The 21,185-nt window shown below is 42.5% G+C and overlaps 1 long non-coding RNA gene across 1 annotated transcript; it reads right to left on the bottom strand.

Moving 5' to 3' along the window:
• Positions 1 to 753: 753 nt before the first annotated feature.
• LOC146867749 (uncharacterized) lies at positions 754 to 11,142 on the bottom strand. Its single transcript, XR_014962158.1, has 3 exons — positions 10,979 to 11,142; positions 6,493 to 6,579; positions 754 to 1,001 (listed from the first exon to the last, which is right to left on the bottom strand). It is a non-coding gene; the product is annotated as an uncharacterized LOC146867749 (long non-coding RNA).
• Between the last annotated feature and the right edge of the window lie 10,043 nt (positions 11,143 to 21,185).

Raw genomic sequence — 21,185 nt, 5'->3', positions numbered from 1 at the left:
CCATTGGAATTGGACGAACCTTACAAAATACTGTTGCAATGTAATGAATGTATGAGAAGTTCAGGGTGAAGACTGATTTGCATATAGCTGTGTCTGAACTGGGGTGGCGAAGTGAGCTAAAGAACGATGATGGATTCAACCCAGATCTGTGACTGGGGGTGAGTGTCTGAAAAGTTTCAGCGTTCTGTCCATCATCTCCTTGTGTTGGCAGAAGTTGGGTGGACCTTACACAATTCCAAGTTGTGATTCTAGCAACACCAGCCAGATTTCAGAATCCAAGGACCTTGTCATGAGGTGGGCTATCTACCCAGTGCAGATCACAGTTTCACCACACATGCCATGAATCAAAAGCACTGTTCTTAGAATGCTTAACTGATATCTATCCATACTTCCCCATTCTCACTTTCTTCAGGTATTTATTGATAGAAAATACAGGGGGTGGTAGGGTTATTGAGGTTTCTCATAAGAGATACATCTACAGTTTTACCAAACTCATAATAATGCACACAGACTTCTCTGGGGGTGGAACTAAATTATATGCCTCAAACTGTTACTGTTCCTCTGGCCCAGGTATCTTCTCCAGGACTACTGTCCTTGGTGGCACACCAGAGATTTCTGCCATCTATGCAAAGTTCACTGGCTCAGCTTGCACACAGCCCTGAGATAACCATTTGTATTACCTTTAGCATCCGAGTATCACACACTACTCAATAAATGATCAGATTATTTATAAGAGACCATGACAGACAAAAGAACTTTTAATAATTTTATATTTTACTTTAGTCTAATCCAAATGGCATTATTCTGTATACATCATTTTACATTATGGAATGCGAAGGCTTGCAGTGCAATCAGAATCAATTTTCATTTCGATGTTACTTCTTAATCACAAGGAGCGGAAGGTAGATGGATAAAAAGGGAGCTGGTGCTTATATTCTCAGGTCAGCACTTCCTGCCACCTTTTACTGACTGCTGGTCCTGGCAAACAGGAGCACATGGGGCTGTTGAAGAAGAAAGTGAACATTAATGAGTGATTTTTATGACACATCATGTGCATACATTTGGTTTCAGAGCAACAAATAGAAGAAAAAGATTTCCTGACACATCTATATGAGTGGGGAGAGGGTATTTTTCTCTTTAAAGGAAGAAGATAAATGGACAATATGACTAAGGTGTTCCACAGAACATTATAATTTGAACACTCAGGATAATGGACCTGTGTTGCTATAGATGGCCCCTAACCCCAGCCTCATCCACGAAATGCTGTACAAAAATGGTGCTCCCTTCACATCTTGTGTATCATCTTTCAACATGGATTGCCAGACCACCAAGCTGACACCTTGAGGTGTCAAATTGTAATGTTTAGTGTGCTATAGGGTTACCATAGTCAGACAAGTTAAATATGGCATCGCAATCTAATCATGTGTGCACTATTGTGGATATTGAATATTAGATAGCTACTTCTGCATTTTTCATGAGGCTCTATGTATCATTGAGGAAGTACTGACGATATTACCTACAGCTGCTCCTCTTCTAAGTTACATTGTACGATTAAAAGGTGGTGAACACAAAAAGGATATTTGAGAGGTATGGTTATTTTGGGTCAAAACTCTCTTATCTTCAGAAAATCAACCCAGCTCGCAGACCAACCTTGTCTAGCACATCACAACAGCAGCATCTGATGAAGTCTCAAAATTACCAGCACCCTGCAAAAGGTGAGCTGGCCGAGAGGTTTCAATGGCATTAGAAAACCTTCTATAATTTTTCTGCCAACCAAAGACTCCTTCTCCCTACTGGAGCTTTTAATCCTTATAGTGTCTGGTTACCCTCTCTGGCTCACATGCAATAAACTTTGAATCTGTTTTACTGGATACAGTCTCTTGGTTCAATCCACTGGCCTCGTTCATCTAGGCTGACCAAGTGTACTCACTGGTCAGCTTAGTTTGACCTGCATACCCTGTAAGCATTGGACTCAGACTCACAAATCTTTCATACAAAGCAGAGCAGTATCCAAATTTGCTATGCTGCATTGTAAAAGAGGTAAAACACAGGGCAGTGCCATATCTATAAAGATCAGTCTGCTGCTTGTGTCCTCCCCTGTGCTGGGCTCAAATGAGGCTGCCTTGATTGATGCACAGCCTTGCACAGGTGCAAAGGTGAGTGTGCACTTTCCAGCAAAGGATCTGTTCTGAAGAAAAACATTTCCTGTGCAAATTCATATGCATAGACAAATGCAGACAGTTCCCACACATTGGGTTATGGTATGCACAGCAGGACAAATGCAATGCGCCTTTTTTGATAAATAAACACATTTCTCCTTATTTGCACTTGCTTGAAGTAGGTGTTAGTTTTTGACACAATGCCCAGTCTGGTTATTTTAGTGGACTGGCCTTTTCATCAAAACCTATGAGTACATGTACTATCAGACCCCATAACACCTGCTTGACACAAAACCACGCAAGGTAGTTTTTGCCCTTTAAAAAGTGCACCTTTCCAGGACAAAACACCTTTTCTAAGGGATAGAAGGCTGTAGTCACATCTTTGCGTCATTCGAGCACCTGCCTTAACCTTAAGTCTTAATAAACCTGAGGCTTGATGTGCTTGGCTGACCTTTGTCAAGGGCAAGACGCCATGCTCTGAAGCTGTCAAGTGTAGTCCAATATAACAATGGAAAGAGCCAGACAGGATCAGTCACCGTAGTCCATTCTGGACGACAGAATTATGACACCTACCTCTGCTCTTTTAGGGAAGACCAAGAGCTAAAAGATCCTACTATGAAATTCTGCCTACGCTCATTGCCGTTCCGAATTGTGGAGTGAGGTCAAGAATCATTCCATAGGAATTCTTAATTCCGAAGCTGGACCTATGTGTTGTGAAAAAGGTGCATACTCTGAAGGTATAACTTGGTGCTGGCACAAGCCAGCATAACCAGCCACCAGTCGATTCTCGGGAAGATCTCAATGCACTCCTGGACTAACGTGTCACACACAAAATGATTGCACCTTTCCAACTATAACAGTCTCTTTGCGGTTGTATGACATAACCACACATGCCTAATTGGCTCATGCATTAACTACGTGGTCTTTACAACGACTGCGTCTTTACCACACATGCCTTTAAAACTAATTTCATTGTAAGGTATTTTTGGTAAAGGTATATATATACGCGTGGCAAAGATCCCACCCCAGCCTGCCTGCCTGAGCCCTAAAATCCAGCCCTCCTGTGTTCCAATCTACCCGTCCCAGCCCTAATAACTACCCCAACCTCCTACTCTGATCTCTAACACCTGGCCCTAGCCCCCAAAAAAGCTACCCCCGCCCCAGCCCCCCCCACAGTAAACCCTAAAAATTGTCCCCAGCCCTAAAAAAACGCCCTTACCCTCCGCCCTGAGCCTTAAAACTCGACCCCTGGCTTAATATATATCCTGACCCCAGCCCCCCGCTCTGAGCCCTAAAACTGGGCGCCACCCTTTAAACCTACCCAAGCCACAGGCCAACTTACCACGCCTCATCACGGTCCTTCCTGAAGTGATCCTTCCGGTTCCTCTCCCCACCCTCTCATACAGCTAGAACGTTCACTGCCTTATTATGCATGGTTAAGACATATGTGTGGTTAAGGCACGCGATGTCCAGCTTGCTGGGAAACAGCCTGGGTGCTAATGTCTGCGTTGTAAAAGCTGTTCCCCTCCCCTTACTGCAAGGGTGTGAACCACCAGTACTTAGCTTTTATTTCTTGCTGGAAGACCGACCAATCTACTTACGACTACAGTGCTCCAGATCTACAGTCCTGTCCCTAAAACTACAGATCCTACTTTAGTCGCACTTGACAGTGTTTATCTTACAACCTGAAACTTAAGCATGACTTTGGGATTGGTTTTACCACAATCTTATGCTTTTGGATGAGGCTCTATGTATCATTGAGGAAGTACTGACGATATTACCTACAGCTGCTCCTCTTCTAAGTTACATTGTACGATTAAAAGGTGGTGAACACAAAAAGGATATTTGAGAGGTATGGTTATTTTGGGTCAGAACTCTCTTATCTTCAGAAAATCAACCCAGCTCGCAGACCAACCTTGTCTAGCACATCACAACAGCAGCATCTGATGAAGTCTCAAAATTACCAGCACCCTGCAAAAGGTGAGCTGGCCGAGAGGTTTCAATGGCATTAGAAAACCTTCTATAATTTTTCTGCCAACCAAAGACTCCTTCTCCCTACTGGAGCTTTTAATCCTTATAGTGTCTGGTTACCCTCTCTGGCTCACATGCAATAAACTTTGAATCTGTTTTACTGGATACAGTCTCTTGGTTCAATCCACTGGCCTCGTTCATCTAGGCTGACCAAGTGTACTCACTGGTCAGCTTAGTTTGACCTGCATACCCAGTAAGCATTGGACTCAGACTCACAAATCTTTCATACAAAGCAGAGCAGTATCCAAATGTGCTATGCTGCATTGTAAAAGAGGTAAAACACAGGGCAGTGCCATATCTATAAAGATCAGTCTGCTGCTTGTGTCCTCCCCTGTGCTGGGCTCAAATGAGGCTGCCTTGATTGATGCACAGCCTTGCACAGGTGCAAAGGTGAGTGTGCACTTTCCAGCAAAGGATCTGTTCTGAAGAAAAACATTTCCTGTGCAAATTCATATGCATAGACAAATGCAGACAGTTCCCACACATTGGGTTATGGTATGCACAGCAGGACAAATGCAATGCGCCTTTTTTGATAAATAAACACATTTCTCCTTATTTGCACCTGCTTGAAGTAGGTGTTAGTTTTTGACACAATGCCCAGTCTGGTTATTTTAGTGGACTGGCCTTTTCATCAAAACCTATGAGTACATGTACTATCAGACCCCATAACACCTGCTTGACACAAAACCACGCAAGGTAGTTTTTGCCCTTTAAAAAGTGCACCTTTCCAGGACAAAACACCTTTTCTAAGGGATAGAAGGCTGTAGTCACATCTTTGCGTCATGCGAGCACCTGCCTTAACCTTAAGTCTTAATAAACCTGAGGCTTGATGTGCTTGGCTGACCTTTGTCAAGGGCAAGACGCCATGCTCTGAAGCTGTCAAGTGTAGTCCATTATAACAATGGAAAGAGCCAGACAGGATCAGTCACCGTAGTCCATTCTGGACGACAGAATTATGACACCTACCTCTGCTCTTTTAAGGAAGACCAAGAGCTAAAAGATCCTACTATGAAATTCTGCCTACGCTCATTGCCGTTCCGAATTGTGGAGTGAGGTCAAGAATCATTCCATAGGAATTCTTAATTCCGAAGCTGGACCTATGTGTTGTGAAAAAGGTGCATACTCTGAAGGTATAACTTGGTGCTGGCACAAGCCAGCATAACCAGCCACCAGTCGATTCTCGGGAAGATCTCAATGCACTCCTGGACTAACGTGTCACACACAAAATGATTGCACCTTTCCAACTATAACAGTCTCTTTGCGGTTGTATGACATAACCACACATGCCTAATTGGCTCATGCATTAACTACGTGGTCTTTACAACGACTGCGTCTTTACCACACATGCCTTTAAAACTAATTTCATTGTAAGGTATTTTTGGTAAAGGTATATATATACGTGTGGCAAAGATCCCACCCCAGCCTGCCTGCCTGAGCCCTAAAATCCAGCCCTCCTGTGTTCCAATCTACCCGTCCCAGCCCTAATAACTACCCCAACCTCCTACTCTGATCTCTAACACCTGGCCCTAGCCCCCAAAAAAGCTACCCCCGCCCCAGCCCCCCCCCCACAGTAAACCCTAAAAATTGTCCCCAGCCCTAAAAAAACGCCCTTACCCTCCACCCTGAGCCTTAAAACTCGACCCCTGGCTTAATATATATCCTGACCCCAGCCCCCCGCTCTGAGCCCTAAAACTGGGCGCCACCCTTTAAACCTACCCAAGCCACAGGCCAACTTACCACGCCTCATCACGGTCCTTCCTGAAGTGATCCTTCCGGTTCCTCTCCCCACCCTCTCATACAGCTAGAACGTTCACTGCCTTATTATGCATGGTTAAGACATATGTGTGGTTAAGGCACGCGATGTCCAGCTTGCTGGGAAACAGCCTGGGTGCTAATGTCTGCGTTGTAAAAGCTGTTCCCCTCCCCTTACTGCAAGGGTGTGAACCACCAGTACTTAGCTTTTATTTCTTGCTGGAAGACCGACCAATCTACTTACGACTACAGTGCTCCAGATCTACAGTCCTGTCCCTAAAACTACTGATCCTACTTTAGTCGCACTTGACAGTGTTTATCTTACAACCTGAAACTTAAGCATGACTTTGGGATTGGTTTTACCACAATCTTATGCTTTTGGAAACTGAGAAGAGATCTTTATACATAACAGAACCACCAATAAAAAATAACTAACATTATGAAGACAGATACATGTTGCTAAAAAATGATGTTTTGAATTGAATATAGGCATTACGTCTATAATTGTGAATGGTCGGTGTTGGGGTCATCTTCATGTAATGAAACTTACCTGGCTCACACTGGGGCTCACACTGGGGCTTACACTGGGGCTCACATTGAGGGACTGGGTCCTGGCACAGCACCACTGGGGCACATGCTGAAAGGGAAGACAAGGGTGCATATTACAACTCATATATAACATATGGTAGAGTGCACATCTGATCTACATTGCCAAACCTAGCAGTCTTACATTAGACAAAGGCTTCTGAGTCACACAGGGGCCTGCTTTACAAGCCCATTCACACCCTTGCTCGGTTGTCTACACCAAGATATAAGTCCATAATATCTACCTAAAAAAATATCGCATCTGCTATATCACAAAGTATATAGTTACTATTTTGATCTCTTTATTAACTAACTTTCGATGTAATGGTTAAATCAATGTAGTGGATCTGATATTGCTGTCATGTGATATAAAGCATGTGCTATAGAGATAGTATACCCTCTACGGCACACACTGAATAAAGACTATGGGCCCGATTCACAGAACTAACTTAAGACAAAATCCTAAACTTACTACCATTTTGGTATTCACAGAAGGCACTTACTCATTTTGGTATTCACAGAAGGCACTTACTCATTTCGGTATTCACAGAAGTTAGGAGTCCTAACTTTAGGACTCCTAAATGCCTTCTGTGAATACCGAAAGTCTTAAAGTTAGGATTTTTCTCACTTTAGGAGTCCTAAAGTTAGGAGTCCTAGCCATACTACTACTAAACTGAGAAAAATCGTAATTTTAAGGCTTTCGGTATTCACAGAAGGCATTTAGGAGTCCTAAAGTTAGGAGTCCTAACTTTACTACTGCTAAATTGAGAAAAAACCTAATTTTAAGACTTTCGGTATTCACAGAAGGCATTTAGGAGTCCTAAAGTTAGGTGTCCTAACTATACTACTACTAAACTGAGAAAAATCCTAATTTTAAGACTTTCGGTATTCACAGAAGGCATTTAGGAGTCCTAAAGTTAGGACTCCTAACTTCTGTGAATACCGAAATGAGTAAGTGCTTTCTGTGAATACCAAAATGAGTAAGTGCCTTCTGTGAATACCAAAATGGTAGTAAGTTTAGGATTTTGTCTTAAGTTAGTTCTGTGAATCGGGCCCAATCAGTGGTTAGGAAAACAGTTGACTAAAGATCAGCAAGTGAACAAAAGTCATTTTATTCAATTTAAGGTGCTAATAAAAGGGGTTATTTTTCAAAGTATTAATACATCTGACAGGAGTTTAACCAGAGCCTGCAGAGTGATTTACATAGCTTTTTTCAGGCATAAGTTTGGCCACTTGCATGTATGTCTGACTCCTGCCTGAACAGAAAAAGAGGTGCAGAAAATATCGAAAGATTTGAATGCAGGAGTGACTTTGCTAGAAATAAAAAGCAAAAAAGTTATTAAAAGAATGCAATTGCCCGTTCTAAAATGGTCAAACAAACGTATGGACACATAGAGCCCGAATCAAAAAAGTAATCTTAGACAAAATCCTAACTTTACGACTTTCAGTATTCACAGAAGGCATTTTGGAGTACTAAATTTAGGATTTTGTCTCCACTCAACTCAAACTTAAGTTTAACTGTGACAAACTCCTAGTCGTAAAGTTAGGCTTTTGTCTCAGATTACTTTTGTGAATTGGGCCTTTAATTATTGATGAAAACAGGCGTTTTACAGCTGTGACTGCCAGCTTCACGCACTTATGCACATACGTACACAGTTTACACCTGCACTGGCATCAGATGTTTATAAATCCCCCAAATGCCTAATTTGCTTAATTTATACAATTACTTTTCAACACTGACTCATTAGTATTTACATATTTTATGTCGGGGTGTGACTGGGACATAGAACCAGTAAGAACAGAGGGGCATATCATCAAGGACCGGCGATAGTTATCGCTAAGCGCACTTAGCGCTAGGGTAATTATCGCCGGGTAGCGTGGAATTTTATCGCTGAGATAGCGTGCTATTAGCAACGTTTATCTCAAAAGCGCTAAAATTCCAAGCGCTAACTGCCAAATGTGAGATTATCGCTGGAAATCCAGTGATAATCTCACAAAGTTTGGCGATAGCTTGATGATAGGGCAAGGCATACTTAGCCATGATATCCACCTTACATAGGATATCATGGCCAAGTCAGTCTTGAAGCAGGCGTAAGGAAAGTATCGATAACAGGGGTTATCGCTACTTTGCTTGTCGCTCTGCAGGTTAGCGTGCCCATTGATAATTGGAGAAATGTCGCTTAGCGACATTTCTCCAGTTATGTCAGGGCAGGAACGCCCACTTTGCATCTAATTAGAGATGCAAAGCTGGGTGTTCAGAAAATAGGCGCTAATGCAAGGATTCACGCGATAGCGTGACCTTGCTGATTAAGCGATAAAATTATCGCCGCTTTTGGTCCGAAAAAAGGACGCAAAAGCGGCAATAATTTTTTAGCGCCTCCTTGATGATATGCCTCAGAGTTTCTGATGTCATCAGCTTGGCTGTGGAACAGGTTCCAACCAGAAGCGCTACTGCTGAAAGAGTCAATGTTTTAGAGGCCCGGAAGGTCTCCTGATAATTTGATCTCATGGCTCCTGTAGGAGGAAGCATCATGACCTCTATGTAAGGGATGGCAACATTTGAAGGAAAAAAATATAAATCGGTCAAGATAACTTTCCCTACAATTCACTTTAGTAAAACATGTAATAAAGTTATTGCTGGTTTTGATGGCAGATGGTGGCTGGGCCACACAAAGTAGGACAATATAGGATATTTTTTACTGAAAATAAAGATTCATTACGAAGCAGTTGCTGGCCTCATTCTTTCCAGGACCAGATCTTAATTTTTTAAAGCCCAGTTTATCTTTCACCCATGATGCAGGAACATATTTCAGAATTAAAAATTGGCAAAATCATTTTGATCTATAGGATCTGATCTTGAAGCACAGTAATGGTACCAAACTGGGAAATCTGAAAAATTGGTAAAACGTCAATCACTTGTTAGGTGAACCTGTGATGTTATGGACTTCATTCCAGTCTTAAATGACTCAAAGAGGCAGTGTGGTTTCAGAAATTCTCCTGATTTCCATATTGCTCAATCTGCTTTGGCAGGTGGCTAGTAAGCCTACAACCCTAATGTTTTATAGTGACACAAAAAGGCGTGCCCCGTAGTATCCCATTGACCATGGATTTGATCACAACTGCTTGGCTTTGCCTGCTTTACAACTAGTACTCCCGAGGCTGCCTATTAGATCATCCAATAACCTTGTGTTTAATTTGGACACAGTTTTAAAAATATCAAACACAGACTTCACTAGCCTTACTGAACACACCAGAGTCTCCTCTGTTTTACTGTCAAGCGCCTTAATGCTAATTTTGATCCATGTAGAGTAACCTTGTGTTTATCGTAATTAAATAAATAAGCATGCTGTCTACAGATCTTGGTCTTTTAATGGCATTTAAGTATCGTATAGCATCAAAAAAGTTGATTGATAACTGAGTTTACAATTAATTATAATAGTGACACACACTGCAAAAAGTACAACAGAAGGAAGTAAACATAAGTTGTATTGAATTTAACATGATGATTTGGGAGATGGAAACCCCAACACTTTGACACAAAGTCAAAAAAGAGCCAAAGTAGAGGGATTGCCATGTAATCATAAATCCAAGAGAGAGTTGTATGGTGAGACCGAAGCGAGGACATTGGCATTGCTTTTATTGATGCATATTGTTGGATTTTGAATATACGTATGATATGGTCTTTGATTTCTTGCTTTACACATTGATAATAAATAACCAGAAAAAAAGAGATGTTTTTAATGGTCTGCCAAAGGAGTTCATGTTCTCGGGCTTAGGTCATAAATCCATTTCTCTTTCAGCATTAGCTTAACTGGAAACTTTTCAAAGTATGAATGACATGGGTTGTGTGCAGCCAGTTACAATTCCACCTGAGTTGAATTTTGAAATACCTAAAACATTGCCCTCATACTTAATCAATCCCCTGTAACATTTTTTATCCTCTGATTTTTAAACGTTAGTTGTGCATTTAAATAATTTTGAGTGATTAGTTGAAAGAACGTTTTGCAAGCACCCAAGAGTGGTGATAGCATGATAAATTGATATTAAAATTATAGCATGATCCTAGTAAAGCTACTAAACAGAAATTTTAAAAAATGACCGTAAAAAATACAACAAGCCACATCAAGTCTGCAAGTTCTGCACCGATTTCACCCAAGGCTTTGCAGTTGTTACAGTGAAAATGTGTCGACCTTGTCATTTGTTTGTAAATTGTATGGTACAAGCAAATCCCATCTCCTGTTTCATTGCACATATTATCACTGTCAAGTGGATCACATAAGTGGGAAACAGCAAATTGATTTCATCGAAGAACATGTAGGATCCTAAATTTGGAAAGTTAGAAAGTTAGGTTGACCAGAAAGTGCTTGCCTGTAGCTATCTCATGTTCACATCTTCCTCCCATTTAATCTGCCCGTTTATATCATTTGTCTAAGTAAAAACGAATTACTTACGGTCTTGGCATTTCTCCACGACTTTAACATCTTGGCACTGTGTCTTCTGAGTTTCCCTGCATCCTCCCTTGGCAGACATGGTCGTCTCTTGCACCGGCGTCAAACTCAGCCAAAAGGGAAAATATTGGAAGAGTCACTCCGAGTTGTGTCCGGCCTAATCAAAGAGGAGACTTATATACACAGGCAAACTACCACTTCCGCCTGTTGAGCAACATTAGCAGCATATATTCACACCCATCATTTTTAGCATATCTCCAAAGGAAGATCATGTTTAATTGGTTTGTTTTTTTGCTTGAGGGCAGAGTGTTGGGTTTTCTAACCTCGCATGATATTTCACACTTTTGCAGCACAGTTCCTATTTTTTGAGGTGTGTCTTTAAAAGGTTTGCTGATAAATCATTACTGGCATATGTTAATCATTTTGATACATTCCATTGGGCAGAAGACTATTCAGAATTTGCATACCAAGCACACCAGGAGAGTGTTACTTATTTGACCTCTAATCTCACTACTCTTCCCTTACGTCCTCTTTGATTGTGAAATGGTACAAGTTCAACACACCTAGCACACTAACCTTTGAAGCCCATAGAACGCATTGTTTCGTTATGGAAGCAGAACTGTAAATGACTTTCTCTTCAAATCAAGACCTTTTACACTTTATTTTCTTCTGTGACTTTTATGGTAACTTACAGAAAAAAAATATTCTTCCGTTCTTAAAGCAATGTAACTTTGCTCAAGTGAAACCAGCTCTGATATATTCGCAAATGCTGTCTTCCCCTCAGATTTGCCAGTTTCTTGTCAGGTGCATTAAAACAAAGGAAAAAACTGCTCAAAGCTGAAGTGTGTTAGTTTTTAGATCTGTTGCCCCACCTCATCTATTAGTTTTTCAGCACTGAGTGGTTTTAGTAGTTTTATTGTATTTTATCAGTGCTTTTTATGTAAATGTACTGCACTATTTTGCACTCCACAGGGCGGTTTAAATCTCTTGTTTTGGCTTCTTCCGAGCCCTATACTTTCCATCTGACTGAAACAGTTTTATAAATGATCAATCTGTCCTTTTTAATATATTGTATTGATCAGTTTTTGTACTGTGAGTTTTATCTGCTTTTATGGCCTAGGTTGGCCAAATAAAGTTTCTTTGACTTGACTTGACTTGATTTGACTTGACTTTCTCACCTGTCAGTTGGCTGTGGTATTTCCTCTCATCTAAAATAATTTCTCCACTTAGCTATGTGGGAATATTTTCCTGTGAGTGCTTGGGAAGTAGTCCCTCTGACATTTCAGTTCTTTTACACTTTAATGCACTCTTCCTTATGGTTTCACAGTCCCAATAGGCTCCCAGTGTAGTGATTCTCAAACTATGAGGACAGACCAAAACCCTCTGCGTCAATGTGGCTCAGCCACTATGACAAAGGGATGTGAGCCCTAACCCATAAGACACTCTATCTTCCCCCTGTTCATCTTTGCTCACCAAGCTGACCTAAGCCACCCTGCTCTGAGATGTCCTCCTCGACTCTACACCTGAAGATGGCCTCAAGTTCCAGGATGGAACACATTACAGGGCAATAAACAGAGCTTGAAAAGCATAATCTTCTATTTGGAGCTTGCTTCCTGGCTATGTTGTTATTAGGGATCAGCAGTATGCGAAAGTAAGCTTTGCCAGCATTTTCTCACCTCTGCACTAATCTGTTCATCACTGTCTAGTGCATAAAGAGGATAGCAAGCATGATGGTTAATGTCCTTACCCGACACCATCCACATTCCAACTCTTATGTCTCATTAGGACTGGCAGCCACCCAACCTAACTTTTATCATTTTGGAAAGAGATCACCAGAGAAACCTGTTGTCTCCACCAGACACACCCTACATCATCAGGGAAAATAGGAAGTTCATGTTTCTAGGGCCTGCAACCAAATCCATCACCGGTGGTAGGGAACCTTTGGACAAGGCCCCTAGGAGTTTCCCAAGCAGAATTGTAGCCAAATGGTTCTACATGGGGAAAAGACTCCCAAACCATAGTTGGCCTTTGGCCCCTCCCAGCAGACCAGTGCAGGCCTATTAGGAGCCTCTGTGGCAAAACATTTTTGTAAATAGTGCTTAATAATAGTTGAAAATGTGTATCTGTGCAGTAAAAACCTGGTCTTACTGGCCTCTACTTTAATAATACTCAATGCAACAAACTTGGAATTCTGAAAGACTGAGCTAGACTTGCCAAGCATTAATACTCCTCCACAACTATCTCCCCTTGAAAGGTGGGCAGTTGAGGTGAAGATTCAGTGAAATGGGAGGCTGATTCACATTTAACTCTCCCAGCCTTTCAGGAGCATCATCTAATGGGCTGTGATGCAAGAAGGAGTTTGTTGCAAAGTATGGACTGGAGACCGGAGAGATGAGCAGTAGTGAGAGACGACAATGAAAGGATAGAAGGTCAATGAAATGTGAAGGTGGGCAGCTGTAGGAGACATGGGATCGATGTGCAATGAGTGAGCAGATGGGGCAGTGAGCAGTGCCAGGCTGTGTTTCCAAAGAGGCCCTGGCAAAAATGCTCAAACCATCTCTGCTTCCTTTCTCCTCTCCCCTTCTATCTATCTCTTTCCACCCCTTCATCTCTCTATTTCACCTTCCTTCTCTAATCTCTCTCTCTTCTCTGTTTCTGATTGCTCGTACTCTCTGTCCCTCTTTTCCGCTCTCTGGAAGACTTTGTATCTGCTGCTATTAATGCCAGGGAGCTGGGGAAAGTGACAGAAGCACCAGCAGAGGCTCTGGGACTATGATTGTCTCCAGCCTACCAGGAAATCCCATGTGGAATAGAAGGCAAGTCTGGCCCTGGCACTGAGACGATGAGGGAGAGAATTTAGGTATATGAGAGGGAATGAATGGAGTAACAAGCAGTGATGGAGAAAGGAGCAGTCACAGAAGAAGTGGCTAATGACAACAGAGTTGGACAGTGACATTAGCACAGCACCAGGATGGATGAGAAGAGAGGAGAGATGAGCAGTACCAGAAACTATGCCATGGTTGGTGATCAGTGGCAGGAGATAGAAGTAGTGATGGGAGAGATGATTAGTGGCTGGAGAGATGAGCAGTGATAGGAAAGATGAACAGTGGCAGAAGAGGTGAGCTGGAGATGGTGAGAGGTGGGCACTGACAGGAGAAGTGAGCAGCGAAGCGAAAAGTGACCAGTGGCAGCAGAAGTGGGTAGTAATAGTAAAGTGGACCAGTGAGGAGACAAGGTCACTGGCAGCAGAGAGGGTCTCTGGCCGGAAGCAGGTCATTGACAGGGATGTGCAGCGACTCTAGTTGGTAAAAGATGAGATCTCACAGCAGAGCTCTGCTATGATGCTATAAGAGGCTCTGGTTAGACAAGGAGTCACTAGGACATTGTCAGGAAAGAGTGGTAACATGATAAGAAAGGAATTAATAGAAAGGATGCAGTTTTGGAAACAACGTGTGGTCCTGCTATGCCTCTACCAACTAAAGACGCTCTCATAAACATGAGGTTCAATATTGCACCACGCACTGTTAATTTATTTACATCACATAATATAGTACAACAGAGCTTGTCCAACGATTTTATAACTACACAGTATCAAGCCTGGAGTGGAGGGGAGTATCTGCTAAGTTCACTAGTAGTCAGTTATAGGATAAAATTACAATACCTCACCTTGGCTGGAAATAATTGAGGCTAATAAACTGGAATATGACAGACCTGGGGAAAAAGCTGGAAGACAAATATTGGATAGCATACATACAGCAACAAGATATCTGCTGTTTTCACAGACAAGGCACTTGGATAATATCAATCTGGAGGGTTATATTTCCTTTACTATTCCTGCCCAGAGCCAGCCCAAAGCAGACCCAAGGGTGGCTTTACTATTGGTTTTGTAACTAGCTTTACAAATAAAGTAGGAATAATCCTTCTAAGAATTTATTATAGTATTCAGTACATAAATGGGCACTGGGCCACTTCAATATCTATCTACCTTCGAGCGGACAGAAAGAAATTCTTCCGGTCCTTAAAACCCTTGAATGTGCATTGAAAACAATGCATGAGGAATCAGGTAATGTCCTGGGCTATAGGAAAGCTTCACAATCGATAGTCATGCCCAGCAAAATCATTTTGATGTATGGAGACCTAAATACTAAGCCACATCTGCTTTTGTTAGAAAAAGCATTGGTAGAAGAAGATAACGTATGAGGGCTCCCACCACCAGCCCAGTTAATTTATAAGCCAACAGAAAAAGGGAGGTGCATTTGCAACATACTAGTGGATATAAGCTATATTTAGACCATGCAAAAATCCATACAAAGGAAGGTCCTAAAGCATAGTCTTTCACACCTACTGCCCCAGTGCAATCTATGCTGGCACAACAATTTAATAAACCTCACCCCACCACACCCTCAACCTCACTTTCAGCTTCGCCTTCCCAAGTCTGTTGTGGGTAGCTAACTTAAAAGAGTTTTACTGGGATGGGGGAGTGGCATATTTAGCTTGAATATTACTGTGTAAAAGAGAATAGGCAATCCACAATAGACGACTGCATAGCAGAGTAAAGCCTTCATCTCCGGCATAGAAGGAAGTTCAATAAGTCACCAATGCATACTTAAGTATAAAAAACACAACATGACATCATAAAGGGCACCAGGCCCTTATGTGGTTCTGGTTCCAACTTAGCTTAACACAAACTTTGGGTGATGGCAGCTCGTGCTGCTCTGAAAGCAGCCTCCTAACTTGCAGCCCACTGCAGAAATGGCAGTGTGGTAGAAAGGCCAGTCCAGCCCAGGTTTTCTCCCAAAGACTGTTCCCATGGTCCTAGTTCAATCTATTAAAACGTTATCGAAAGTGAGAACACATAAAGAGGTCCTAGGGAAAGGAATGAGTGATACCCTATCCCAGCTTTGAGTTACTTTTGTGAATTAACTGTTTGGAAATTCGTAATAAAAGGATTGCATGCTTAATCATGGTGTTTGCCCATCACTGTGGAATAGTCGCCACAAGCTCTCAAAGTATGACTATTCCAACCTGAGGCAATGCCTTGAAGACCTGTGCCGGGCGCCCAGCACAGAGCTAAGTGTACTGTTGTATGAGCTTGCACTACCTAAACTGCATTCATTTGCCCTCATATTTCTCACAGTTAGTGTATAGTTTTAGACAGCCCAGCTTGGAAACAGGAATAGGCTAACCTTGCTCACTCTTTCTGTTCTGTGCCTTGAAATGTAACTCTAACTCAGAGAAAAATCAGCTTAAATTAAAGGACTTAGCTCTGTCCTGACCCAGAGCACAGGGGCGTAACACAGGCCCCTGCAGCCCCTGCGGTGCGGGGCCCCCCCAAGCTCGAGGGTGCCCCCTCAGCTGAGTACTCTGGACGGAGAGCTCCTGATTGTGCTCGGAGGGGGCCCCTCCATGTACCTTGCAGGGGGGCCCCCTCAATTTTCGTTACACCACTGCCAGAGCACTGGATCATCTGTCCTCCTCTTTTTGAAATGGCTCATCATTTCATCTCATGGTGCATTTTCTAACCTAAATGTGCCCGCAAGACCTCTAAACAGATGCACCAGGGGCGAACAAGGACAATGCATGCTATTACCCCCAGGTCCCCCGTGCCCTCGCCCCATTCATCACTAATGAGGTATTTCTACCTCACATGACAGAAAAAAACAAGAAGAATGCTACGGATATGACCCGTCCACAAGCCGGCAGCCAATAAGGCTATACTCACCCATCATTCCTCCTGTTTTTTTCTGTCTTGCAGGCAGAGACAAGGAGAAGGCGTACTCTGCAGGGCTTAGCCCGCCGACGTGTTTAATGGATTTTGACATCGGGTCAGATTGGCAGATCTGATGGTTGCTGGCATCCCTCCTGCACTGCTGGGCTTCGACAGAGGATACACGTTGCTGTGGCTGCATTGGAGGACAGCGGGGGGGCTCTCCTTTGGTGCTTTATTGGGTGAATAAATGCTCCGTGGATAATGGTGCTGCTGGAGGGGGCTCTCTCTCTCCTTCATGGATGGATCCTATTGTTAGGAGTGCCTTTACTTCCATGTTGTGGTTTGTGCATGCATAATGCCAGAAGTTCACACATGCACATTAGAAACGCTGCATTTGGGCTCCAGAAGTGCTAGTCGGGGTTTCAAAATAAGGCAGTTGCAGGTAGATCTGCATGGTAGATGTGCTTTTATGGTGATTCTTGGATTTTGATCATGTGAGGCATCCTATTATCCCCTGATTTCCTGATCGGTGATTTTTCTTGAGACGTTATGAGGAAGCACTCTTACAAGAGGAAGCGTGTAGTGTCTTCTTCCTCTTCGGATTCCTCTTCTTTCTCTCCTGTGAGGAGGAGGTTGGGGGGTTGCTATGAGCGACTTTGCTGGAATTCTCTCTAGTGAAGAAAAGACATCAGGTGTCACTGAAAGCTCATTCTCTTGGGTCTTCGGGTCGGATGAGGAGACTCCTAGTCCAGACAAACAAAAGAAGAAGTATATCGGCAAGGAGGTATTGTGTTGGCACATGTGAAAGACTATATGGGATTTTAGGATGAGGTGGTTCCCGAAACTTCATATTCAGGGTTGCTGAGCCATTTCCAGAGAGCCTCAGAAGTGGGTTTTCTGGTCCATCCTTTCAATTGGGAGGTCTTGAACAGGAATGGAAGGACCCAGACAAAATCATGTTGCATTGCTGCATGTCAAAGTTGTACCCCCTTAATGACATATCTGGCAGTTTTCTGGATGCTATTTCCATTGATTCCTTTGTGGCTAGCCTGATGGGCAAAACCTCCCTGACGGAGAATGCTATTGTTTATAACGTCACTATAAGAAGGTCGATTCAGCCCTCAGGAAGGCGTATTCAGGCTATCATTTGGCACTGAGAGCTGGAATCTATGGGTCTTATGGCTCTTAATCCTTACTGACTGATATTAATAGGTTGTTCAGTTGATGGGAATGATTTTTCGGAGTGTTCTGCCTTGCTGAAGAATATTGAGAAGCAAGTTGAGTTCAAATCTGACATTGTTTTTGATGTGGTGTAGGCCTCTGCTCTGACAGATGGGGCTTGTATTTCTGCCGGGCGTAATCTTGTCCTTAAATATTGCCCAAAAATCTTCTGCTCTAATACATCCATTTCAGGGCTCTCAAATGTTTGTGCAAGAGTTGGACGATCACCAGCATATATTGTTCAAAGAGAAGAAGCACTCTTCTTCCCTGAAGAAAACTAGTTCAAACAAGGGGTTCCCTCAGAAGCACCCCTGCTTTCATCAGCCTAATCACCGTCAGCAGCCACAGCAGCAAGGTACTCCACAAAGGAGGTTATATCCTAAAGAAATGTGGACAGAAGAAGCCACAGACTCCACATGAGAATTCCTGACTATGTGACTGTGCCTTTAGGGTGTGCGGTTGGAGGCAGACTTCTTGTCTTCAGCACAGAGTGGCAGGAGTCTACTTATGAAAAATGGATTGTTTGCACCATCAGAGATGGTACAAGATTGAGTTTGTGACCCACCCTGGCATTCCGAAGTGCAAGCGACTCAGTGGTCCAAGATGGAGATGAAGCAGCTGACATTGGCTCAGGGAGGGGATACCCTGCCCCTACAACAGGCTATTTGGAGGGTTCCTCTGTCCGAGTTGGGTCACGGGTATTACTCAGTGGTCTTTCTGGTGGAGAATCAACAGGTGGATTTTGAATGATCTTGAATCTGAAAGCACTGAACACATTTGTGCAGACATTGCCATTCAAGATGGAGACTTTGCAGCGGCTGATTCCTCTGGTCATCAAGAACCACTTTGTGTGTACACTGGATCAGCAGGACGCATACTATCAGGTGCCTATCCATCTAAACGATCAGAAGTACCTGAAGTTTTGCATTCAGAACCAGTATTTTCAGTTCTGGGTACTGCCCTTTTTCCCTCAAGATGGCTCCTTGAGTCTTCATGGTGGTGGTGGCTTCCCTCATTGGCTTGTTCCACCTTTAGGGGATTCGAATGTACCCCTATCTGGATTCTCTATGCTCCTTCCCAGGCCCAGTTGTGTAAGGAGCTGCAAGGGTGTCCAGAGGCACGGGTTCCTTCTCAATATAAAAAGTGCAGGTTGTTCCCCTCGCAGGGTTTTTGTTTCATCGGGCCAGGTTTCACACACTTCTCAACAAGGTCTTCCTGCCAGAAGCCAGGGTGTTGGTTTTGCACTCCCTAGCTTGCCATGCCTTTCACAGCCAATCCATTCTGGTGAAGGTTTGATTGAAGCTTCTGGGACATATGGCTATAGTGGTGTTCACGGTCACATGGGCCAGGTTCCAACTCTGGCTATTTTGGACTCATCTACACACTCAGTGACACCCTGCGTCAGTGGATTATTAATCAATAAATCAATCAGGTGACTTGTACAGTGTGACTACTCACCCGTAAGGGTCTCAAGGCACTGGGGGGGGCAATCGGGGAGGCTGCTGATCCGCCGATGGCATTGTGGTTCAGCCGAAGAGCCAGGCCTTGAGGTCCTTCCTGAATTGAGGCAGTGACAGTGATTGCCTGAGATGGAGAGGCAGGGTGTTCCAGGTCTTTGCTGCGAGCTAGGAGAATGACCTCCCTCCAGCCGTGGTCTTGCATATACATGGGACGGTGGCAAAGGCCAGATGGGCGTAGGGGAGAAATCTGGTTGGTGCGTGGAATGAGAGGCGGTGATGAGGTACGCAGGTCCGAGAAACAACATGAATTACCTTTTCTCATAAGAACCACGACAATTAATTAATCAATCGGTAGAATTGAAACCTTTTTTAGAATTTTAAAATAGGTATAACAACCAAATTCTGATTTAGGTTTCAGAAAAATTTAATGAAACTTCAGACATGTAAATGGGTTCACTTTGTTATACCAAGGCAAAAAAGAGTACAATCCTTTTTGACAAAAAACGAATATCCATATGTTCATGAAAAAAACATTTTATTCTTTATATTCTTATTTATTGTTCTTTTTATTAAAAACCACTCACTTTTAATTTAAAAATACTAAAGTAAACAATTTAATAACACGTTACAATTCCATAAAATATTAATATAAAAAAGATTTAAAAAACAAAAAACAAGTTTTGACGCGGCGTTTCGGTGTAACTTGTACAATATCTTCCCCTTCTTTAGGACAGTTTTGATTAGTTCACAACTAATCACTAGAGGTGAACATAAAACAAAATGTTAACATTCTATTCGTTATGGCAAATTATTAACAGGACATATTCATGAACACCTTCCATAATTATTTAAATAAATATTTATTAATAAATTCAATTCTACGGATCATTAATTTTCAAATTGTGTCACTACCGGATTAGCTCATCAGGGCAATTTAACAAGAATTTTATAAAGCCATCCTTTCACTATATTTACCATAAGAAGGAACATACCTTTCTGATAAAACAGTTGTGCCTTTTCTGAGGTACACAAAGCTCAAGTTATATTTTTTAAATTGCCTTCACACTGGTAGCCTAGTGCGTAAATAATAAAAATAAAAACCGTAAGTGTGGATATTATTGGCTAAATAAAAATATCTATGGTCTATAGGATTAGAATACCGTATTACTTACTATATATATATATCGATAATACCCATCCTTTATATTTTTAAGGGCTGTTCAGGAATCCTGTATTGCTGCAAGAAAGAGTAAGTTTACCAATCAGTTTCACACACTGAAATCAAACCCCCACTAGCAGTGAAGGAATTAGGGTAGGTATAATTTAACCAAAAAGCAAAAACTTCCAATTATCAGTATTCAAAACAGGACTGGCACTCACCGATAGCATTCAGTTGTGGGTTTCAAGTAAAAGTAAAACACATCGCATTATCCCTCACAAATCTTTAGTTTTCTTAGCCCCAGAAACGTGTTTCATTCTTTATGAGCTCTCCAGTGAGGAACAGCTGGTACTGAGTGCCAAACTTGTGCGCAACATAACATTTAAAGATCAGTGCCTTCTTAATGTTTCATCACACAGCATGTTCCTGCAAGGGTTATCTCCTCCTGGTGCACTTCCATTAGCCCAAGAACCATTTTATACAAAGATCAGAAACCCACATTTTTCAGCACTCAAAACAGGACTGGCACTTACCATTAGCCAACCCATCCCCTCCCCCGGGCACACAAACTCACCTCAGCACCATCCATTGATCAGAGGCATGTGAGGCCATGTTCTGAGGAATGAAGGAGAAGCCCCCTTGTTCAGGATCTTCACATGA

This window comes from Triturus cristatus, chromosome 1_2, assembly GCF_964204655.1.
Source record: "Triturus cristatus chromosome 1_2, aTriCri1.1, whole genome shotgun sequence".
Taxonomy (NCBI): Eukaryota; Metazoa; Chordata; class Amphibia; order Caudata; family Salamandridae; genus Triturus; species Triturus cristatus.
The sequence above is the reverse complement of the archived record's forward strand: the minus strand, read 5'-3'. Positions and strand labels throughout refer to the sequence as shown.